Raw genomic sequence first — 21,841 nt, 5'->3', positions numbered from 1 at the left:
GGGCGAGGGCAGGCACCCAGATATTTCAGTGGATTCAAAGAAAATCAGAAAAAAAAAAGCTTATAAGGTGAGCTTTCTCTTTGGAACAAACCTGTGTTAGTTGAAATAACAAAAGAAGAAATATTGAATGTTGGAGTTCGCTGGTTTCTCTGTTTTCTGTATTGGGTTGGAAGTTAAATTTTTGTTCTCACCATAAAAAGCCATGGGATTTGCATATTTTAAACTTAATGCAGTATTCATGATTATAAAAATCTTTTTGAAGGGAGGAATTGCCCAATCCTGGATTTGGGAAATGCATGTTGCTACTTGTTGATGAAATTTAAAATCAGAAGTACAATCACATGGAGAGATAGACAGTACTGTCTCATGCTGCTAGGAGTAAAAAATAACTATACAGAGAGGGCATCTTTTATTTTTTCACCCCCTGGGAGAAGGCAGGAGAATCAAAAGACTATCACTACCGAAACCTACTATACCGACAATTACCCAGATTTCATTGAATATTCTTTATGAATGTGGGAGACTATTAAATGACATATTTAGAACAAATGCAAGATTAATTTAGGTTATAATTGGAACCAGTGCAGTTGATGGTCAGTTTGGTTTTTGAACTAAAACTCTGGTCATGCAGAAGAAATGTATTCACCAGGAGATGGAGCCCTTGAGCTATTACTCAATATAGTTGTGTCTATAAATTCATTGAATGCACCTTATTTATACATTATAATTAAAGGTTTGAATGTTTGAAAACGTCAATAGATGTAAAAGCAAAAACGAAAAATAGAGAAATTTTAAAAACAGTCAAGTGGCACTGCATCTTTCATTTTACCTATTTTTTGGACAGTTGTGTGAATTATACTTATCCATGATTATCGGAAAGAAACTTTTAGAAGGATTAAGCATGTGCCTTTTAACAGAGAAACACAAAAAACTGTTCCTCTGCTACAGGTATTTCATTTTTAAAACACAGTTGATTTCCCTTTTTGATCGCCCTGTTCTTAGGAGAATTTCAAAATGGCTTACACAGTGGGTTGATTTTTATCAGCATGTTAATGAAAATATAAGATACATCATAGATCCAGGTAGTGTACAGATTTCCTACAAAGTCTTTGAGCATTTATCTTCTTTATTTTGCATGTTTTACCTCGTTAGGTCCATATTCTGCCTCCTTCGATTGAACTGGATGCTCACTAGGAAAGATTAGGTTTATCATCTTGAGTGAATGACTGGAGATGACTACTCCCTTTCATTCTGTCAGGGATCCACATCTCGAATGCATATCTAAGTTATATCCCAACACCATTCAGTTCTCCTCTGACAGGCAGCCTGCAAGAGAACTCTATAATGAAACACCTGGGTAATCCAGGAACTGTGAACTGCAGGGAAGATCAGCTATCCGTATTCACAGTTTAAGGGACCGTAGGAATGAGGAGTTATACAGGAGAAGATTAGAAGATGTGTTTGGGCTAATGGAAAGGTCAGTGGGGGATTAGCAGAGGCAGTCATGTGGAAGGAAGAAAAATCATGAATGCAACTTTAAGAGCTATAAACATAACACAGTTTTATGAAGTGTTTTTATTAGATGACCAAATTAAAAGAAACCTTTCCTGTTTTCTCAATTAAATCGAGGATTTTCTCCCGGGTCTAGCCCTTTTGTTAATTCTTTTTTTTTTAAATGGTATTTGTTAAGAACTTACTACTGCCAGGCACAGAACTAAGCACTGGGGTGGCTACAAGCAAATTGGGTTGGACACAGGCTATGTCACACTTGAGGCTCACAGTCTTAATGCCCAGTTTGCAGATGAGTGAACTGAGACACAGAGAAGTAACGTGACTTGTCCAAGGTCACACTGCAGACAAGTGGAGGATCTGGGATAATAACCCAGGTCCTTCTGATTCCCAGGCCCGTGCTCTGTCCACCAGGCCATACTGTTTCTCTCATTCTTGACTATCTGTCAAGGGTCCTGACTTCTGTTGAATGACATTTCAGCTGGTCTGTCACCTGCCTCGTTATCTGTCAGTTGATAGTCTTGTTTCATTACGTACTTGACCAGACCTGAGGGAAAAACCTATTGACTGTAGTCTGCCTGAGCCTCTGCTTATTACACCATGTCGATCTATTCTTCAATCAGTAGTATTTATAGAACACTTACTAGGTGCAGAGCACTGTATTAGGTGGTTGGGAGAGCACAAAACAGCAGAGTGGGTAGACACATTTCCTGCCCACAAGGAGCTCACAGTCTATAGGGGGGAGACAGCCATTATAATAAATGGCAAATACGTACACAAATGATGAAAGAACACAGGCTTTGGAGTCAGAGGTCATGGGTTCAAATCCCAGCTCTGCCAATTGTCAGCTGTGTAACTTTGGGCACGTCACTTAACTTCTCAGGGTCTCAGTTCCCTCAGCTGTAAAATGGGGATGAAGACTGTGAGCCCCCTGTGGGACAAGCTGATCACCCTGTAACCTCCCCATTGCTTAAAACAGTGCTTTGCACATAGTAAGCGCTTAATAAATGCCATCATTATTCCTTCTAGACTGTCAGCCCGCTGTTGGGTAGGGACTGTCTCTATGTGTTGCCGACTTGTACTTCCCAAGTGCTTAGTACAGTGCTCTGCACACAGTAAGCGCTCAATAAATACAATTGATTGATTGATGTAGGGCTAAGGGTAGGTTGAGTAGCAAGTGCTTAAAGGGTATAGATTGAAGTGCATAAGTGATGCAAAAGGAAGATTTAGTAAGGGAAATGAAGTTTAGTTGGGTCTCTCCATTAACTAGCTCTTCTCTTCATTCTGGCCTTGAGTCTCCACAGATGCCTCTGCCTCCTGCCTTTTGATCCACTCAGATTACCGAATATAATGGAATTATATAGTCCATTTACTACGCACTAGCATTTCAGTTCACCTGGGGATGCAAGTCCTCATACTTCTTTATCAAATTCCTGAGTCGCCCAGCTTTTCTTTTACAGTATTTTTTAAGCACTTACTGTGTTCCAAGCAGTGTTCTAAGCACTGGGTTATCAGGATGGACACAGTCCTTCTCCCACATTGGACTCATAGTTTAGGTAGGAGGGAGTAGGTTTTAATTCCCAATTTACAGATGAGGAAACGGAGGCTTCGAGAAGTTAAGTAATTTGCCCAAGGTCACACAGCAGGAAAGTGTCAGAGTCAGGATTAGAACCAAGGTTCTCTGACTCTCAGGCCCACACTCCTTCTATGATGTCATGCTACTAAAATTTTCATTTCCATTTCTCTGATCAAAGTAGTAATGAAATTTTTTAAGTACTTACTATGTGCCAAAGTACTGTGCTAAATGCAAGGGTAGGTACAAAATAATTAGTTCAGACACAGTGCCTAATCCACACAGAAATCATCACAATTTACATGGTAGGGAGAGCAGGTATTATTTTTTCCACATTTTACAGGTGAGAAAAATAAGTACACAAGGAGGTTAAGTGACTGGGCCAAGGTCACCCAGCAAGTCAGTGGTAAAATTGGGACTATTTATTTTATTTTGTTAGTATGTTTGGTTTTGTTCTCTGTCTCCCCCTTTTAGACTGTGAGCCCACTGTTGGGTAGGGACTGTCTCTATATGTTGCCAATTTGTACTTCCCAAGTGCTTAGTACAGTGCTCTGCACATAGTAAGTGCTCAATAAATATGATTGATGAAGATGATGATGATGACTAGATTTCAAGTCTAGACCACCAGTCAGTCCCAGTCCCTGGTTCTTTATATACTAGACTTCACTGCCTCTGAAATTCCAAAAAAAAAAAAAAAGAGATCATTGATTAAAAGTGTTTTAATGTAATTACTACTAATAATTATTATTATCATCATGATAATAGTATTCGTTAAGTACTTACTATATGCCAAGATAATCAGGTCGCACAAGGGGCTCACAGTCTAATTTGAAGGGTGAACAGGTATTGAATCTTCATTTGGCAGATGAGGGAACTGAGACACTGAGAAGTCAAGTTACTTGCCCAAGGTCACACAGCTCATAGACTGTGAGCCACTGTTGGGTAGGGACCGTCTCTATATGTTGCCAACTTGTACTTCCCAAGTGCTTACTACAGTGCTCTGCACACAGTAAGTGCTCAATAAATATGATTGATTGATTGATTGATTGGTGGAGCCGGTATTAGAGCCCAGGTTCTCTGACTCCCAAGGTTATACTGCTTCTCTGCTTGGATGAGGGACTATGACTATTTCTTTTTCCACTTCTGCCTTTCTCACTGTGATGAGGCAGTGAGACGAGGCAAGGCATATATTACATAATTGTTATCACTCTAAGTCTTCATTAGAGAAGCAGTGTGGCTCAATGGAAAGAGCCCGGGTTTTGGAGTCAGAGGTCATGGGTTCAAATCCTGGCTCTGCCAATTGTCAGCTGTGTGACTTTGGGCAAGTCACTTCACTTCTCTGTGCCTCAGTTATCTTATCTGTAAAATCAGGATTAAGACTGTGAGCCCCTCATGGGACAATCTGATCTCCTTGTAACCTCCCTAGCGCTTAGAATAGTGCTTTGCACATAGTAAGCACTTAATAAATGCCATCATTAACCAAACCAGGTCTTCTTTTGGTCCTGATTGGCTACCAGCTGAAGGCATGGAGAATCTGAACCCAGGTTCCCATTGTGAATTTCCATGGCTTGACCTCCAGACACTGCCACAAATAGCTGCTTCTGGAGGAGAATATGTTTAGGCAATAAATATATGCATCAAATGTAGAATTTAATGCACAAATGAAAACAAAAATGTTGGAGATTTTCCACCATCATGCTGCTACTTCAGATTAAGAATCGATGCACTGAAAATTGTTAAGAATTTGTATAAATCCTAGAAGTCTAACTGGTAGTTCCTTATTTTGACCTTTGTAATTGGCCATGTGAGCACAAACTTAGAAATGATTGATTCAAATTTTCCAACCCTTTACAGGAAAGACTCCACATAAAAACAACCCAGCTTTAAGGAGAGACCAACATGTTTACATAAAGGGAAAATTCTATTGCTATTCTGCATTTCTAAATGAACTCAGTTGATGGCAATATTCTTTCAGATGAATTCAATGCAATTCCAAGGTATAGTTTAAATGGGATGGCTTTAGAAAACTTGAGCAGTACAGGAGGAAAGTTGTAGTAGTAGTAGTGGTATTTATTTCGCATTTACTGGTGCAGAGCACAGCACTAACCACTGGGAGAAAACACACAGCTAGCAATTATACATGGGCTTATGGAAAAAAAGAAGAGTGACATGAGAGGAAAGACAGATATAGAAAGACAGAGAGGGAGAACTAGCTTCATGAAGAATGAAAAGACACAATGTGACTGACAGTTTCACAGTGTTTGTGTATTTTGTCTCACTTTGCTATCATGTTTGTTTCCAGCAAGATCTTGTATTGTTTTCAGTCATTCCTTATGCTATCATAGTCTTCTCAAGGTCCTTGTTCTAAGAAATTCTCCCCCTTTCCTCACTGCCTCCTCTCAGGACAATCTTCTGTCACTTTATTCTCTGAGGTGTCCATAACTACCAAGCATTGTCTGAGATTTTTCTTCATTGTGTTCTTTAAAAAGTCCTTTTTACTTGTCAATTACCCACTAAATCCCACCTTTCTTAAACTGTGAGCCACTCGAGTAACAGGAAATATTTCTAATTCTCATCTGTGTATTCTCTTCCAGCACTAAGTACAGTGCTCCGCATGCAGTAAATATTTAATAAATGCTTTTACAACTAATTTGTTCAGCAAGTAAGTGTTTGGATGTCCTGCTACAGTGCCTTCTCATCACATGTTCCGACAATGAAGGGTATTGCTTAAATGCTAATGAAGTGGTTGTTCATAATGAATTATCTCTTTTTGGGAGATTGAGCACTTACAGTGCGCAGAACACTATATTAAGCACTTGGGAGAATAAAATTCAATAGAGGTGGAAGACACAATCTATGTCCATAAGGAGTCTACAGGGTTAAGCAGACATTAATGTGTTAGAGATAGGGGAAATAGTAAAGTGTAAGAACATTTCTTTCTTCCATATATTCAATAATAGTAGTAGTTGTAGTACTTATTAAGCACTTACTGTACTAACTAAAGAGAGAGAATGCCCAGTGAGAAGTCAATGAATTGTGTCTCTTTCAATATGGCACAATTTGTGAATCAGATATCATGATTTACTGAGTTGGAAGTCTTTGTTAGACGAATGAAAATCACGTACAGTTTCTGGTTCTGCTTTCATATTTATCTTGCAGATGTACAGCGGCTGAAGATCATTTCTGAAAATGCTATTTCAATCAACTGGTCAGGTAGAAAGTTCAACATCATTCTGGCAAGAAACTTTCCAGCAGTGGCCCAGAAATCCATCTCAGTTGATCTGTAGTATTAATTGAGCATTTATGGTATGCAGAACACTGTACTGAATGTTAGGGAGAGTACAATGGAGGTAGTAGACACAATCCCACCCCTCAGAGAGCTTGTAGTCCAGTGGGCTGTATACAACCTAGTGAGGGATAGTTACTGCAGTTCGTTTAGTCTATTTACATAATGCACAACTATTCTTTCTCATATAGATGGATAACTTTTTTTATGGTATTTGTTAAGTGCTTACTATGTGTCAGGTACTGTACTAAGCACTGGGGTAGATACAAGGTTGTCAGGTTGAGCACAGTCCCTGTGCCGCATGGGGCTCACAGTCTTAATCCCCATTTTACAGATTAGGTTGCAGAGACCTAGAGAAGTGAAGCAACTTGCCCAAGGTCACACAGGTCTTCTGATTCCAAGGCCCATGCTCTATCTACTAGACCACGCTGCTTCTCATCTGTGGCATTTATTTTCATTCCTAGACTTTGCACAGCACAGCAGTAAGCTTTCTGGTGAAATTGTGTCCACTGTACTTAGGACACTTCCACAGGAATGCCGTATGGACCCTAGTATTTATGTCTGAAGTTTGATTTTTCGCCTTCAGAACAGTTCATAGGACATGGTTGGAAATAGTAAGAGGTGGCTAATTGCAAGAAACTACTCCAGCTCATTTGCTGCAGTTATCCAAGGCCTATGATGGGCAATTGAGAACCCTTTTTGTTCTCAATTGATAGCTTCAATTGGTTGATTGATAGATGAGCCTGTTTGCCTGTGTGTACGTGTGTGTGTGTGTGTGTGTGTTCTTTTAGAACCCTCCTCCAGGAGGCCTTCCCAGACTGAGCCCCCTCCTTCCTCTCCCCCCCGCCTTACCTCCTTCCCCTCCCCACAGCACCTGCATATATATATATATGTTTGTATGTATTTATTACTCTATTTATTTATTTATTTTAGTTGTACATATTTATTCTATTTATTTTATTTTGTTAATATGTTTTGTTTTGTTGTCTGTCTCCCCCTTCTAGACTGTGAGCCCACTGTTGGGTAGGGACCGTCTCTATATGTTGCCAACTTGTACTTCCCAAGTGCTTAGTACAGTGCTCTGCACACAGTAAGTGCTCAATAAATATGACTGAATGAATGAACCCCTTTTTGTGTAGAGCTAAGCAAGATGAAAGCTTCAAGCAGCTGATATGCCAAGAGCTATTCATACCATTTAAACACACCTTAAAGTTGCTTAGTCCATTACAATAACAATAATAATGGCATTTATTAAGCACTTACTATGTGCAAAGCACTGTCCTAAGCACTGGGGAGGTTACAAGGTGATCAGATTGTCCCACGTGGGGCTCAAAGTCTTAATCCCCATTTTACAGTTGAGGTAACTGAGGCACAGAGAAGTTAAGTGACTTGCCCAAAGTCACACAGCTGACAAGTGGCAGAGTGGGGATTTGAACCCATGACTTCTAACTCCAAAGCCCGTGCTCTTCCCACTGAGCCACACTGCTTCTCTAATTATGAATTAGAAATCCAATTCATAATTCTCAAATTATGAATCAAATCATTATGAATCAAAAAGTTTTAAATGCATTATCCCCCATCCAACCCTAGCACTGGAGTGGATGGACTAGATTAAACCTCTCCTTCCTGTCAGTGTTAAATGCTTACTATGTTTCAAGGACCATTCTAAGTCATGGGGTAGATATAAGTTTAATCAGCTCAGACACAGTCCCTGTCCCACATGGGACTCACAGTTTAAGTAGAAGGGAGAATAGGTATTGAATCCCCATTTTTACAGTTGAGGAAAGTGATGCACAGAGAAGTTAATTAACTCACCCAAGGACCTATAACAAGAATTTGGCAGAGCTGACAGCTATTCATAGCTATAGATGCTGTTGCCAGCAGGGAAGGAGAGGGAAAGGCGTAGATGGAACAAGAAAGGAAGAATATTGGCAGGTGATAGCTATGCTGACAGAGTTTAATCTCCATCCCAAGATCCTACCCAACAATGGGTTTACAGTCTAGAAGACTATATTTTCCCAGTGCTTTGTGCAGTGTGTATTTTATTAATACCATTACTACTACTAACAAATGAGCTACTTATTGTGTTTACCCAATATACTTTCCCATTTGTACCTTCTTGAACAGATTTATGTCATTGCAATAGGGCTGTATCTTTGCCTTAGTAAACAGTCAATAATTGAGCATAGAGATATCCGTGGGTGGCTATTTCTGATCTGATTCTCAGTGACTCTTTTAAACTCCATTCTGGTCTTCTATGTGTTACATCCAGCCCTTCTTTGCTTCTTATCCTTGCAGGTAGTCTTTTCTCACGCTAGCCTGAGCTGCGCTTGCACAACTCACTTCAAGTCCCCACTCTCTTCACCCCCCCTGAAGGCTAAGACAATGAAGGAACAAAGCTTCCCTACTATTATGGATATAGATGTTCTACTTAGGATTGGGTTTTGCTTTCAAAGTGTCTGAATAACTTCTTCTAAATCTCTAAATGTTAATCACAAATTTGAAGTTAGAAGGACCTGAAATCACAGCTCGTTCCTTAAAAAGATTTGTATCTTCCCTTAATGATAAAAATTGTCAGGTTATCATTACTTCTGAAAATGTCAAGCCCACCTGCCCTAAATCCTGAATCTAATTTATTGTGACATTGCATCATTTGTCTTATTAATAGGAGGGATAATTTTGATACAAGCACCTACAGACTGGGAAATTGGTTTCACTTTTATTGGTTTAGACAGGATAATGTGCAAATGGTGAAATACAAATAATATGTACAGGGCTCTATTCCACCTTAAGGGTCTGATATTAATCAGAGAGAAGGAAAAACCTGAACTCTTTCCCCACCTTGCAATTCTCCATTCCATCCAGATTTTACCCAGAGAAAGCTGCACACACTATCTGCCTGAAGCACTGTTAATTATTCCCCTTTGGTTTTGATTCCAGTATAGTGGATAGAGTGTCTGACAGCAACATATTGGCATAGAGTCAGTTCAAGTTAATATTTGGAACCAGTACAAGTTACTAGCTACCTTTTCTATTATTTCATTGCTTTTTGCTTTCTTTGCTCTTTGCTCTTTGCTTTCATTGCTATTATTTCAATGCTCTTTGTGTAGCATTTGGGAATCAAAGTAAAGGTTTTCCAATTCCAAGTTATTTAAGCAGTTTCTAGCCATCCAGTGCTGTTGCATAGGTGTAAGATCCATGGAGATTATCATATCCATATTGTTTAAGAAGGAAAACATTCCAATTTCTCTATTTCTTCAACATTCTCCCATACCTGCTCAATCAATCCATGGTTTTACAGAACCCACTGGTCAGGGCTTGGCATTTACCTCTTTCTCTCTCTGACCATCCCTGTTGAGCTGTTTTGTTTCAGGACTCAGTTGATTGCCTCATAACAAGAAAACTGCTAGTACCTCTGAGCTTTCTACTCAAAGTGATAACATCACATAGCCTCCCCCTGTCTATCTTATCGGAGAGATTTGCATATTAAAGGTCTATATTAGAGGTCTATTAAAGTTCATAATAATGGAACTATTCCTCCTTATTTAATCCTGTCCCTATGATCAGATTGTAGTCAAGGAGTGGTATCTGTTCACCTGGCCTCTATTTTGGAAGAACAAAGCAGGGTCAGACAATTGCCCAGAGTGGAAAATTTATTGCTGCCTGCTTTCTAATCTGTATCATGTGTTGTCCTCTCCACTCTGAAGTTGCACCAAATGTATATAAAGAAACTCCATAATGCATGGAGTTGAACTTGCCTTGTCTAGTAGAGGAAACTGTCCATCAACCACTGCTCCCTACTAGAGCTAGTAGAAGTGCTAGTAGAAATAAATTTGTCTCTGATGTAGCAGCTTTAACCATAATATAGAGTCCATGAAGTTTTTTTTCAATAGTACTTATTGAGCACTTAATACGTACAAAGAACTGCATTTGGGAAAGTGCAATACAACAGAATTGGTACACACAATCCATTCCCACAAGGATCATTCATTCTAATACCTGGTAATATAATAAGACTCTAGCCATAAAATAATCTGGTGGAAATGCTCAAGGAATTGGGTATAAGACCTTTACTGGGTCCTGGTCTCATAACCATAAAAGCAGCTGAACATCGCTTCGGCTCTGTTGACCTTTAGTTTTGTCCGTAGCGTTACAGACAGACAGCTCCATCATCCCTCATGGGATCGGCTGGCTTTCTTGATTCTGTTTTCTACTTCCTTGTCTATCATTGTATTGTTGACAACTTGGTGCATAGGTAACAGCATTTTGTGACTGTTTATTCTATGCTGTCAATATGAATTTTGGGTTGGGAATACGGTTTTCCTGGTACAGGTTCAGGCATCACCTCATTTTTCTCTAGAATTATTGCCAATCTGTGAAAGTGGCTTATAATCACTACATTATTTCTTACTTGAAACTATTCTCTGCTTAGTGTTCTTTCACTTAATACTTTATTTTCATGGAACAATTTAGGAATGGTAGCTGGAGAGTAGCAACATTCTTGATGCTTTTAGTCATTTTAAATTCTCTTCTATGCACTCTCTCCAATTTTTTTACAGTCTTTTAGTAAAGTGTGGTGACAGCATTCTAATAAATGTCTGACTGATGCAGAATTTAGTGGAATTCTGTCTTCCCAAACCTTACATTTTATGTTTCTGGTGTTTAAATATAATGGGACACCACTGCTGACTCATATTAATGTCTGATCAACTATGATCCTCAAGTATTTTTTTCTTCTATATTTTTTCTGAACTAATCTGTCCTACATTTATATTTCATTCCTAAGCACAGGAATTCCCCATGGTTTTCTTTTTATGGCATTTGTTAAGCACTTATTATGTACGAGACACTAAAGTAAGCACTTTGGGAGACACAGATAATCAAGTTGGATACAGTCCCTGTCTCATAAGGTACTCACAATCCTAATTCCCATTTTACAGATGAGGTAACTAAGGTACGGATAAGTGAAGTGACTTGCCCAAGATAACAGAGCAGACATGTGTTGGAGGCAGAATTAGAACCCAGGTCCTTCTGACTCCCAGGACCGTGCTCCATCTACTAAGCCATGCTGCTTCTTGTGGTATGTTGATGTTGTGTTCTTTTAATAATAATAATTATAGTATTTGTTAAGTGCTATGTGCCAAGTACTGTTCTTAGCGCTGCGGTAGATACAAGGCTATTAGTTTGGATGCAGTCACCGTCCCATGTGGGGCTCACAGTCGCAATTCCCATTTTACAGGTGAGGTAACTAAGTCACAGAGAAGTTGAGTGACCTTGATCTTTGAACCGAGAAGGGCAGTACATCTTTTGGGAAGACTGTTAAGGAGTGCATGGTGATGGAAAGGCATCAGGCTCTAGACCAAATGAAAGGTCTATAGGGCTGGAGTTTTTATCCAACCTTCTTTACTGATTTGAGAACTAGACCACAAAATGGGGTCAAATCTGATTCCTTGAGCATTACTATCCATATCAACTGTGGGCCACACCTCGTACAGAATAGTAAAATAAGGTCACAAATAATGTAGGTCTCTAATGGAGTCACTCTCTGAGCATCAAAGCTAGCTTCATCTTGACATAGTTCCACAGCGAGAGACATATGAGGAGACTGAGGAATGGCTAGATAATCGAAGATCACCTGTGTAGTTGAAACTGACAGCAAGGAGGGCAGAAGAAATGCTTTAAAGCTATGACAGAATATAAATTGGTTATGGGCAGGGAACGTGTCTATCAGCTCAATTGTATTGTCCTCATCCAAGCATTTAGTACAATGCTCTGCAAGCAGTAAGTGTTTAGCAAATACCATCGACTGGTGATGAAAACAAATGCCCAGATGAAAAGTAGAAGTTTAATAAGAAGGACACAAGTGTACATGTACATGGAAGAAGAAGGGAGTGGGAGAAGAAGAGAGAAGGGTTCAATCAGGGAAGGCTTCCTAGATATGTATACACATACATATATACACACAAACATAAATGCATACATATGTATGTAGCATTTTTGAATTTCAAGCATGGTCTTCTTAACCTCTCTCTCTCTCTCTCTCTCTCACACACTCTCTGTCCCTCACTTTTATACCCTATTGCTCTCATTCTTGTTCTCTTTTCTATTTCTGTTTTATCTAACAGATATATATATATATATCTATATCTGTATATATATATATATATATATATATATATATATATATACCTAAATGACGGAAAGTAAAACTGATACTGTTACCACTTTTTAAAATGAATAAAACATCATTTGTTGTTCTTTTCTAAGTGTAAAATTATCTAATGAAGTTCACCAGATTTTGCCAAAAATCTGACTCTGGGCAGAAAAAAGCATTAGAAATGTATTAAAAGTTCCATTGACTTCTACAATTATCAGATAAGCTAATTGCTTCCTCAGCTATAGCTTTGCATTTTTCCCCAAAGTGCTTATTTTCAGAATAACTCACTGGATGAACATTGATAACCTCTGCTGAAAACTTCTATCTAAGATTTCTATTTCTGTACTCTTAAAATATATTGCAATACCTTTTGGCACGCTCGACTTTCAAATCTTCCTCTCTCACTCCGAATTTCTCAGTCATCTATTTCCGTTAATGCTACTCTCCTAAGTTAAATTTGTGCCGTTAAAAGGAGAAAAATGGCTGTTGAACTTGAAAAGAAGACACTTTCTTCCTCTGCAGGTGATAACTAAGAAAAATAGATATAATGTTGATATTCTTCTCCATATCTTCCTCCCTTCTTATCTTGTAAATGAAGGGTAAAGAAGGAATAGGAAGAGATGACAGTGAATATGGAGGTGAGAGATGGTGCAGAAGAGTGAGAACAGATTTAATCAATCACAGGCAAGAAATGAGCATTTCATACGACTTTCTTAAGAGGCGTTTACCTGAAAAATGGCTCCCATTTGTTAAGAGTGCATACTGAGGTGTGGTGTACAAGTATTCATAAAACCATTATTCCATCTTTAAAGTATTATTCATTTTAGCCCAATGGGTTTAAGTTTTATAAGCCTTCAGAATAGGATGGCAAAATTGAATTGCTTGGAATCCTAATTAGGTTAGAGAATTTGGTTCACTATTCTGTCTTCAAGCTCAGCCACTTACTTGCTATTCCAACTTCAGCTTGTCTATTTCCTTTTTACCCATTTTCATTATTTAAAAATGAGGGATACCATTACTCCCCCCCTTAGCACCTCACAGCTATTAAATGAAATTGAGGAAAATATTTTCATGAAGTTATGTTCTGCAGATACAATGAGATATCATGGTCAACCCCTTCTAAGAAAGAAACATAGGGCATTAAAACAATTAGGTCAAAGTTCTCACTTATTCTGATCTAATTTCAGGCTCTTTTTTGTAGCTCAATTCAGTTACTCACAAGAACTAAAGGATATGTCAAATTGTACTGTCTTCTTAACTGTTACTGAGTCTTAGGCAGCCAGAGATAAAATACTATACCAGAAAGTTGAGTTTTCACCAGACGTGTTCTGTTTTTTATTTTTGTACTTAAATGGTATTTGTTAAGCACTTCTATGTGCCTGGAACTGTACACTGCAGTAAGCACTGGGGTAGACACAAGCAAATCAGGTTGGACACAGTCCGTGTCCTACATGTGGCTAAAAGTCTTAATCCCCATTTTACAGATTAGGCATTTGAGGCACAGAGAAGTGAAGTTTCACACAGCAGACAAGTGGCGGAGAAATAGGCCTCTGCTCTATTTCTGTTTTAATAATAATAATAATAATAATAATAATAATAATGATAGTATTTGTTAAGCTTACTATGTGCCAAGCACTGTTCTAAGCACTGGGGTAGACAAAAGGTAATCAGGTTGTCCCATGTGAGGCTCACAGTCTTAATCCCCATTTTACAGATGAGGTAACTGAGGCACAGAGAAATGGAGTGGCCTGCCTAAGGCCGCACATCAGACATGTGGCAGAGCCGGAATTAGAACCCACAACCTCTGACTCCCAAGCCCCTGCTCTTTCCACTAAGCCTGCCTCTACTTTCATTATGATTCTGAACTGGATGACTTTAGACCTTTTTTTTTAGTTTTTTAGCAACCAGTCTCCCTCCATGGTGGATCCTGCCACCAGGTTTCATGGCTTAGACCCCACTCCAGAACTTCATGGAAAACTGGGAGGGGAAAGCAAAGATTGGACCAATTGGGAGTGTCAGGATGCTGCAGAAAAAATACTCTAAATTTGGGCCAATATGAGAAAGCCTGCAAAATAGCTACTGTATGATGACATTCTGACTGTCAGAATAACATAAAATAGGAATATTAATAACATCATTATTCAGCACTATGTACCATTAATTCATTCAATCTTATCTATTAAGCATTTGCTGTGTGCAGAGTTCTGTACTAAGCACTTGGGAAAGTACAATACAACAACAAACAGTAATCTTCTTGCCCACAGTGAGCTCAAGCACTGTACTAAACACCTGGGTAGATACAACATGAGTAGATTGACACAGTCCTTAATTAATGATAATAATAATAATAATAATAATAATGGTATTTGTTAAGTGCTTACTATGTGCCAAACCCTGTTCTAAGCACTGGGGAAACAGAAGGTTATCAGGTTGTCCCACGTGGGGCTCACAGTTTTAATCCCCATTTTACAGATGAGGTAACTGAGGCACAGTGAAGTTAAATGACTTGCCCAAAGTCACACAGCAGACAAGTGGCAGAGCCGGGATTAGAACCCAAGACCCCTGACTCCCAAGCCCATGCCCTTTCCAGTAAGCCACGCTGCTTCTCTAACAAGGGTCTCAAAGTGTTTATTTTTTAATGATAATAATTGTGATATTTGTTAAGCGCTTACTGTGTGCCAGACACTGTACAAAGCACTGGGGTGGATACAAGCAAATCGGGTTGATACAGTCCCTGTCCCACATGGGGCTTACAGACTTGATCCCCATTTTACAGATTAGGTAACTGAGGCCCAGAGAGGTAAAGTGACTCACCCAAGGTCACACAGCAGACAAGTGGTGGAGGTGAGATCTTACAGATGGGGAAACTTAGGAATAAAGAAGTTAAGTGCCCTGCCTAAAGTGGCATAAGAAACAAATGGCAGAGCTGAGATTTGAAGCCAGGTCTCCTGATTCCCAGGCCCATCATATTCTTTGCATCAGACCACACTGCTTCTCCGCCAGTTGAATACCATGCTATTTCTGGGTCTAGTGTTTTGGGGTATCACTGCTGACCACTCGAGGGAAGAAACCTTGTTCATTCACTCATTCTCCAAGTAAAACATTATTCTCCAATTTAGCCCGTCACTTATTCCTGCCTTTATTTTTTTGGTTTCTCTATTGACTGGGGCTAATCATTCGTCATTAAGGTCACTGCTAACTTCCTTGAGGCTTCAATTTCACCTACAGACTTATATAATGGACTTCTCACTGACTACTGAGCCACGCCATCTCTTCTCTAAAATCTCTATATCTGTGTAATAAGGATGTCAGTTTGTTGTCTGAAATATCGATGTATATATTAAGAATTTTTGGCTAGTAGACATCTGTCTTGATGTTTCCCCATTCATGAAGTGGCAGAAAGAGCGGGGACTTATTTGGCTAAGAGGAGAGGCAGGATGAGACAAGAATTTATCAACAGAGATGGGCTATAAATCGCTGGGCCCCTTCCCAGATCCCTAGCAACATTTTTTTTTCTTAATGGTATTTCTTAAGCGCTATGTGCTAGGCACTATATTAACAGCTGGGGTAGATCAGGTTGGACAGAGTCCATGTCCCACATGGGGCTCAATTTATTAATGCCCATTTTCACAGATTAAGTAACAAGGCACACAGAAGTAAGACGACTTGTCCAAGATCACACAGCAGACAAGTGGAGGAGCATACATATCTGTAATTTATTCATTTATATTAATGTCTGTATTCCCCTTTGGACTGTAAGCTCGATCCGGGCAGGGAATATGTCTACCAAATCTGTTATATTGTACTCTCCCAAAGTGCTTAGTTTGGTGCTATGCACAAAGTAAGCGCTCAGTCAGTATGATTGATTGGTTATGATGCCTGACCCCTACAGTAGGTCTCCCACCTACAGTCATTCAATAAATCAACAGAATTTATTGAGTACTTACTATGGTCAGAGAATTATATTAAGCCCTGGGGAGAGTACAGCACACTAGAGTTCGTAGGACAGTCCATCACCTCCACAGATGCTTCAGCAAGTGCCAATCTTCCTCTTGTCCCTTCCTTAAAAACATACATGGAGTCACCTAGCGAATAATCCTCTCCTTACTCTATGCTCATTCTGGGCAGGGAACATATCTACCAACTCTGTTGTATTTTACCCCCCCCCCCCCCAAGCACTAGTAGAATGGTCTGTGCTTGCTCAATAAGTAGCAGTGATTGATAGTTTCCCTCAGAGATACCAAGTTCTCCCGGACTAACTAATTAAATACTTTTTCAGCATCTGCTCTTTCATTTATCCCCATTCAAACCTATCAACCACTTGCTTGGTGACATATTTCCTCTCATTTATGCACTCCTACTCATTCCAACCCTGCACCTGAAATATTTTCTCCCTCTTCCAACATCTGGTGAATCCCTCTTGAAGGATTTTCTGAAACTCCAGCAGCTCTGGGAGGCTTTTTTTATATAGGAAAAAGATTTGAGATAATTTCATTCTCACCTTATCATTATCCAGTGGACAAGTCTTTCGTTTCCTAATACAGAAACAAGACAAAAGAGAACCCCAAACTCCAAAATTAGGTTTATACACAAGGAATCCAAATTCACTCTCCTAGTTCTAGGGGAGGTGACAAAACAGATCCACAGCCCCTGCTCAGATCCTACTCAATTCTCAGCAGGCTCATACTTCTTTCACTGATGACATCGCGAGGCCTCTACTGAGTAACAGGAAAAGTTGGCCATTTGCTGATGTATGGCTCCAACAACGTGATAGCTTTCCAGAGACTTTGTTTTTCTGATTCCAGCAGTTGCTCTGATTGGTTCCCCCAAGTAGGATATGATTGATGGGCAACCCTGCCTGTCGAGTAACCCTCAGCAGTGTAGAGGTGAGAGCAGTTTGCAAACAGCAGCAGCACAGTTTTCAAGGAGTCTAGGAGAGATTTTCTTAGCAAAAGTAGTAATTCTAGGGAAAGGGCTAACAGGCACTCTGTGCCTCAGGTCTCCTGACTACTAGCCCCATGACCTTTCTGTAGCAAAAGCAGAAACTGTGATAGGCAGGGGAGGAAGAGGAGGAGCCATTTGGATGTGTCTGAGTCACGCTAATTCGCACTTGCCTAGACAGGAGTCCAGCTCTGTACCCAGCCCCATGGGGGTGGAGAGGGGGAGAGAAGTGGTGGGGCTCAGTGGACAGAGCAGGGGCTTTGGAGTCAGAGGTCAATCAATCAATCAATCAATCAATCAATCGTATTTATTGAGCGCTTACTGTGTGCAGAGCACTGTACTAAGCACTTGGGAAGTACAAGTCGGCAACATATAGAGACAGTCCCTACCCAACAGCGGGCTCACAGTCTAGAAGGGGGAGACAGAGAACAAAACCAAACATACTAACAAAATAAAATAAATAGAATAGATATCCCGGCTCTGCCAATTGTCAGCCATGTGACTTTGGGAAAGTCACTTAACTTCTCAGTGTCTCAGTTACCTCATCTGTAAAATAGGGATGACGACTGTGATCCTCCCCGTGGGACAACCTGGTCACGTTGTAACCTCCCCAGCACTTAGAACAGTGCTTTACACATAGTAAGCACTTAATAAATGGTTATTATTATTATTATTATCAGATAGGTGGGTCAGGAGCCCAGGGTACAGACCACTTCATGGGATGGTCTCCCTGAGCTCCCAGACCACACATCGCTGACCTGGCTGCAAAGGAAGTCCCACCAAACTTCCTCCCACCACCCTGCTCTTCTTCTCCAGCAGGGCCCAAACCAAGCCTTAGCCCACTTGAGAAAGGAAATAGTCATTTTGAAAACATGGTTTGAAAATGAGCAGTCTTTGAGGAATTCACAGAATCAGAGGCTTGCTGTCCATAGAGTCAGATTGGCTTCATGGTACCCCAATAGCATCGTGGCCAGAGTTGTTGAGTGATGTGGTAGCCAGAATTCCAAGGGGCTTTAGAACAGTTATTGAAGGACTACTATTGGGGAGAAACATATCTGGCACTATTATCCTTTGGGTAGAGATGCTAGAGCCATTCTAGATTCCCTTGTAGAGATACTCAGAGCAGCAGAGTAACCATCAAGGGCTTGGATTCCTTCCATTCACTCATGTGAACCAGGCCCCCACAGAGCCATCGGTTTTCCTTCCAGGCCTGTTTCACCATGTCCTATAGGGATTTGGGGACTCTAGGCACTATGATCCCAGTATCACATGTGGGTTGACAGATGCGCTGGCAAGAATGGGACATTGTGCCTGAGGCGTGAGATATTCAATCATATTTTGTAGACAGGCTCACAGTCTTAATCCCCAGGTAACTGAGGCACAGAGAAGTTTAATGACTTGTCCAAGGTCACATAGCAGACAAGTAGAGGAACCGGAATTAATCTTTCTGCCTCCCAGGCTGATGCTTTATCCACTAGGCAACACGGCTTCTCCCTTAGATTTTCATTGCAACTTATAGTTTAAGGATGGAAGAGGACGAAAATGGAGAGTCTCTTGGGGGCTGTATCAAATAGCGCAGGGTGTCCTGGACAGATTGGGTAATCTTGAAACCAGAGACAAATCTCTGTAATCAGATAGCATTACAAGGGTTTGTCCTAACATGCTGATAACATGAGAGAGAGTGTTGATTTATTGATTACACTCTAAAAGAAAATGGTTGCCATCAGCTTTAAGTTTCAATTCTATCCCTCTTACTTGTCCAATCTCATCTCCCACCACATCCCTATTTGTACTTTTTTCAAGGCAAGTTAACCTATTCCCTGTGACTCATAGTAACAGGAGCAATGAAATTATTAAGTACTTAATAATAATAATAATAATGGCATCTGTTAAGCACTTACTATGTGCCAAGCACTGTTCTAATTGCTGGGGTAGGTACAAGGTAACCAGGTTGTCCCACGTGGGGCTCACATTCTTAATCCCCATTTTACATATGAGGTAACAGAGGCACAGAGAAGTCAAGTGCTTTGCCCAAAATAACACAGCTGATCACTGGCAGAGCCGGGATTAGAACCACGACCTCTGACTCCCAAGCACACGCTCTTTCCAATAAGCCATGCTGCTGCAGAGCACTGTACTTTGCACCAGGAATGAGTATACTGGTGTGAACTAGACAAGGGGGCAAGGGATAGAGGCAGACACATTGGGAATAATGAAATAACAAAATCTTAAAGCAGCATAAGGGACAAGGATAAATACATCATACACTAAAATAAAAACAAAAAAAAAAAAATCAATAGGCAGCTGTGGCTAAAAGATCAGAACTTCAGGATCTTCATGACTCAGTCTGTGGCATACCCATAGTCACAGCAGTGGTTACCATAGCCACCAGTCTTCTTGAGGTTAATGAGGCCCCATGCTGCAGGAGTTGTCTGTTTCCTGAAGCTTGTCGGGGTCAGCTGTTGTGGGTGGGGAGGGGGCCAAAAGTGCTAAGGACCTCTTTCTTGTTCACACCCTTCCTCCATCTTGGAATTATCTCCCCCTCAAATCTGCCAGACTGCAGCTCTCTCCTACTTCAAAGGCCTTCAGAAATCCCAAACTCCGGGAGGTTTTTCTTGATCATTTTTTTCTTCTCCCCAAGACATAGCTTCCCAACTAGCACCATGGTTATGCTGTCACAACCATGTGTAGCCTGTCTGTATATATTGATTTTCAAACTCCATTATTTAAGCACTAGTTCTTCGACATATCTACTTTACCATGTTTCCTTTTCTTTATTGACTTTATTTTGTGTCTCCTCCATGAGGTTATAATAATAATGATGGTATTTGTTAAGAGTTTGCTATGCGCAAAGCACTGTTCTAAGCACTTGGGGGATACAGGGTGATCAGGTTGTCCCACGTGGGGCTCAAGTCTTAATCCCCATTTTACAGATGAGGGAACTGCGGCATAGAGAAGTTAAGTGACTTGCCCCAAGTCACACAGCTGACAATTGGTAGAGCCGGGATTTGAACCCATGACCTCTGACTCCAAAGCCCATGCTCTTTCCACTGAGCCACGCTGCCTTGTACCTCTCTGATACTCTCTCCAAACTGCTTAGTATAATGATCTGCATACAATAGGTCCCTAGTAAACATTACTTGATTAATTCATCTTTAAGCCTCACTTACAATCATGGACAGTTTCTCACCGTTAAGTAGAGAAGTAGCATGGCCTAGTGGCAAGAGCACAGTTTTGGGAGTCAGAGGTCATGGGTTCTAATCCTGGCTCCACCACTTGTCTGCCACGTGACCTTGGGCAAATCACTTAACTTCTCTGTGCCTCAGTTACCTCATCTATAAAATGGGGATTAAGACTATGAGTCCCACGTGGGACAACCTGATTACCTTGTATCTACCCCAGTGCTTAGAACAGTGTTTGGCAAAAAGTAAGTGCTTAAAAAATACCTTAATTATTATTATTAAGTAGGGTTATCTTCAAAAATGAAGAACAGCTCTCTCTCTCTCTCTAAACACACACACACACACACACACACACACCACATACACACCACACACACACACACAACCATATGTCTACCTGCCTCGGGTATCAAGTCCTACCTCCAGCCAATCCTCTTTAAAAAGGACTATCAAAAATCATTTCATTTCCTTCTCCAAATAGTTACTATGTTCAACAATGCCTTCATTAACACCTTCATGTTTTGATTTCTTTCCTTTTTGCCGTGAATGTATTTTCATCCTTATGCCTATATCACACCCACTCTAAAAAAGATATAGAATGAAAAATCATCCTATACTTTGGGAATCATACCTAAATTTTCTTTAAACTGATGACTAACCAGGCTGTTAAATTTTGCAATCTACTACATTTTCTACCATAGTTCCAAGTCTATTCAACATGAAAAATAAGAGGGAGAGGGCAAAATCTAACCTTATACCATTTGGCATGCAATCATAAACCAGCAAGATTTCCAAAACTGTATTGGATCTCATTTAGTAGCTGATCCAATCTCAGGATGCTAATTTTAAAACATCTCCTAAGACTATAAATACACGATTTGATAACTGTGGTCTTTCCCAAGAATTAATCCTTGCTATTGATCTTTTATGGAAGACCTTCAATCTGCAAATTACCTAAATTGCAGGGTCTAAAATAATACTTCCCTGACTACTCAAAATTCAGCTTTGTCAGTCCATTAGTAAGATGAAGGAATTATACTTCTTCCTGTGGTCATAATGTCTCAATCTACGGTTAAACATAATCAAGCTGAAGTCCTCTCATGGAAAGGAACTTTTCTGAGTCAAGTTGTTTTTTTTTTTTCTGAGAGGTGCACATGAACGCGCGTGCAAGCACACACACACACACACACACA

This window comes from Tachyglossus aculeatus, chromosome 17, assembly GCF_015852505.1.
Source record: "Tachyglossus aculeatus isolate mTacAcu1 chromosome 17, mTacAcu1.pri, whole genome shotgun sequence".
NCBI lineage: Eukaryota > Metazoa > Chordata > Mammalia > Monotremata > Tachyglossidae > Tachyglossus > Tachyglossus aculeatus.
This window is presented reverse-complemented; position numbering follows the sequence as displayed.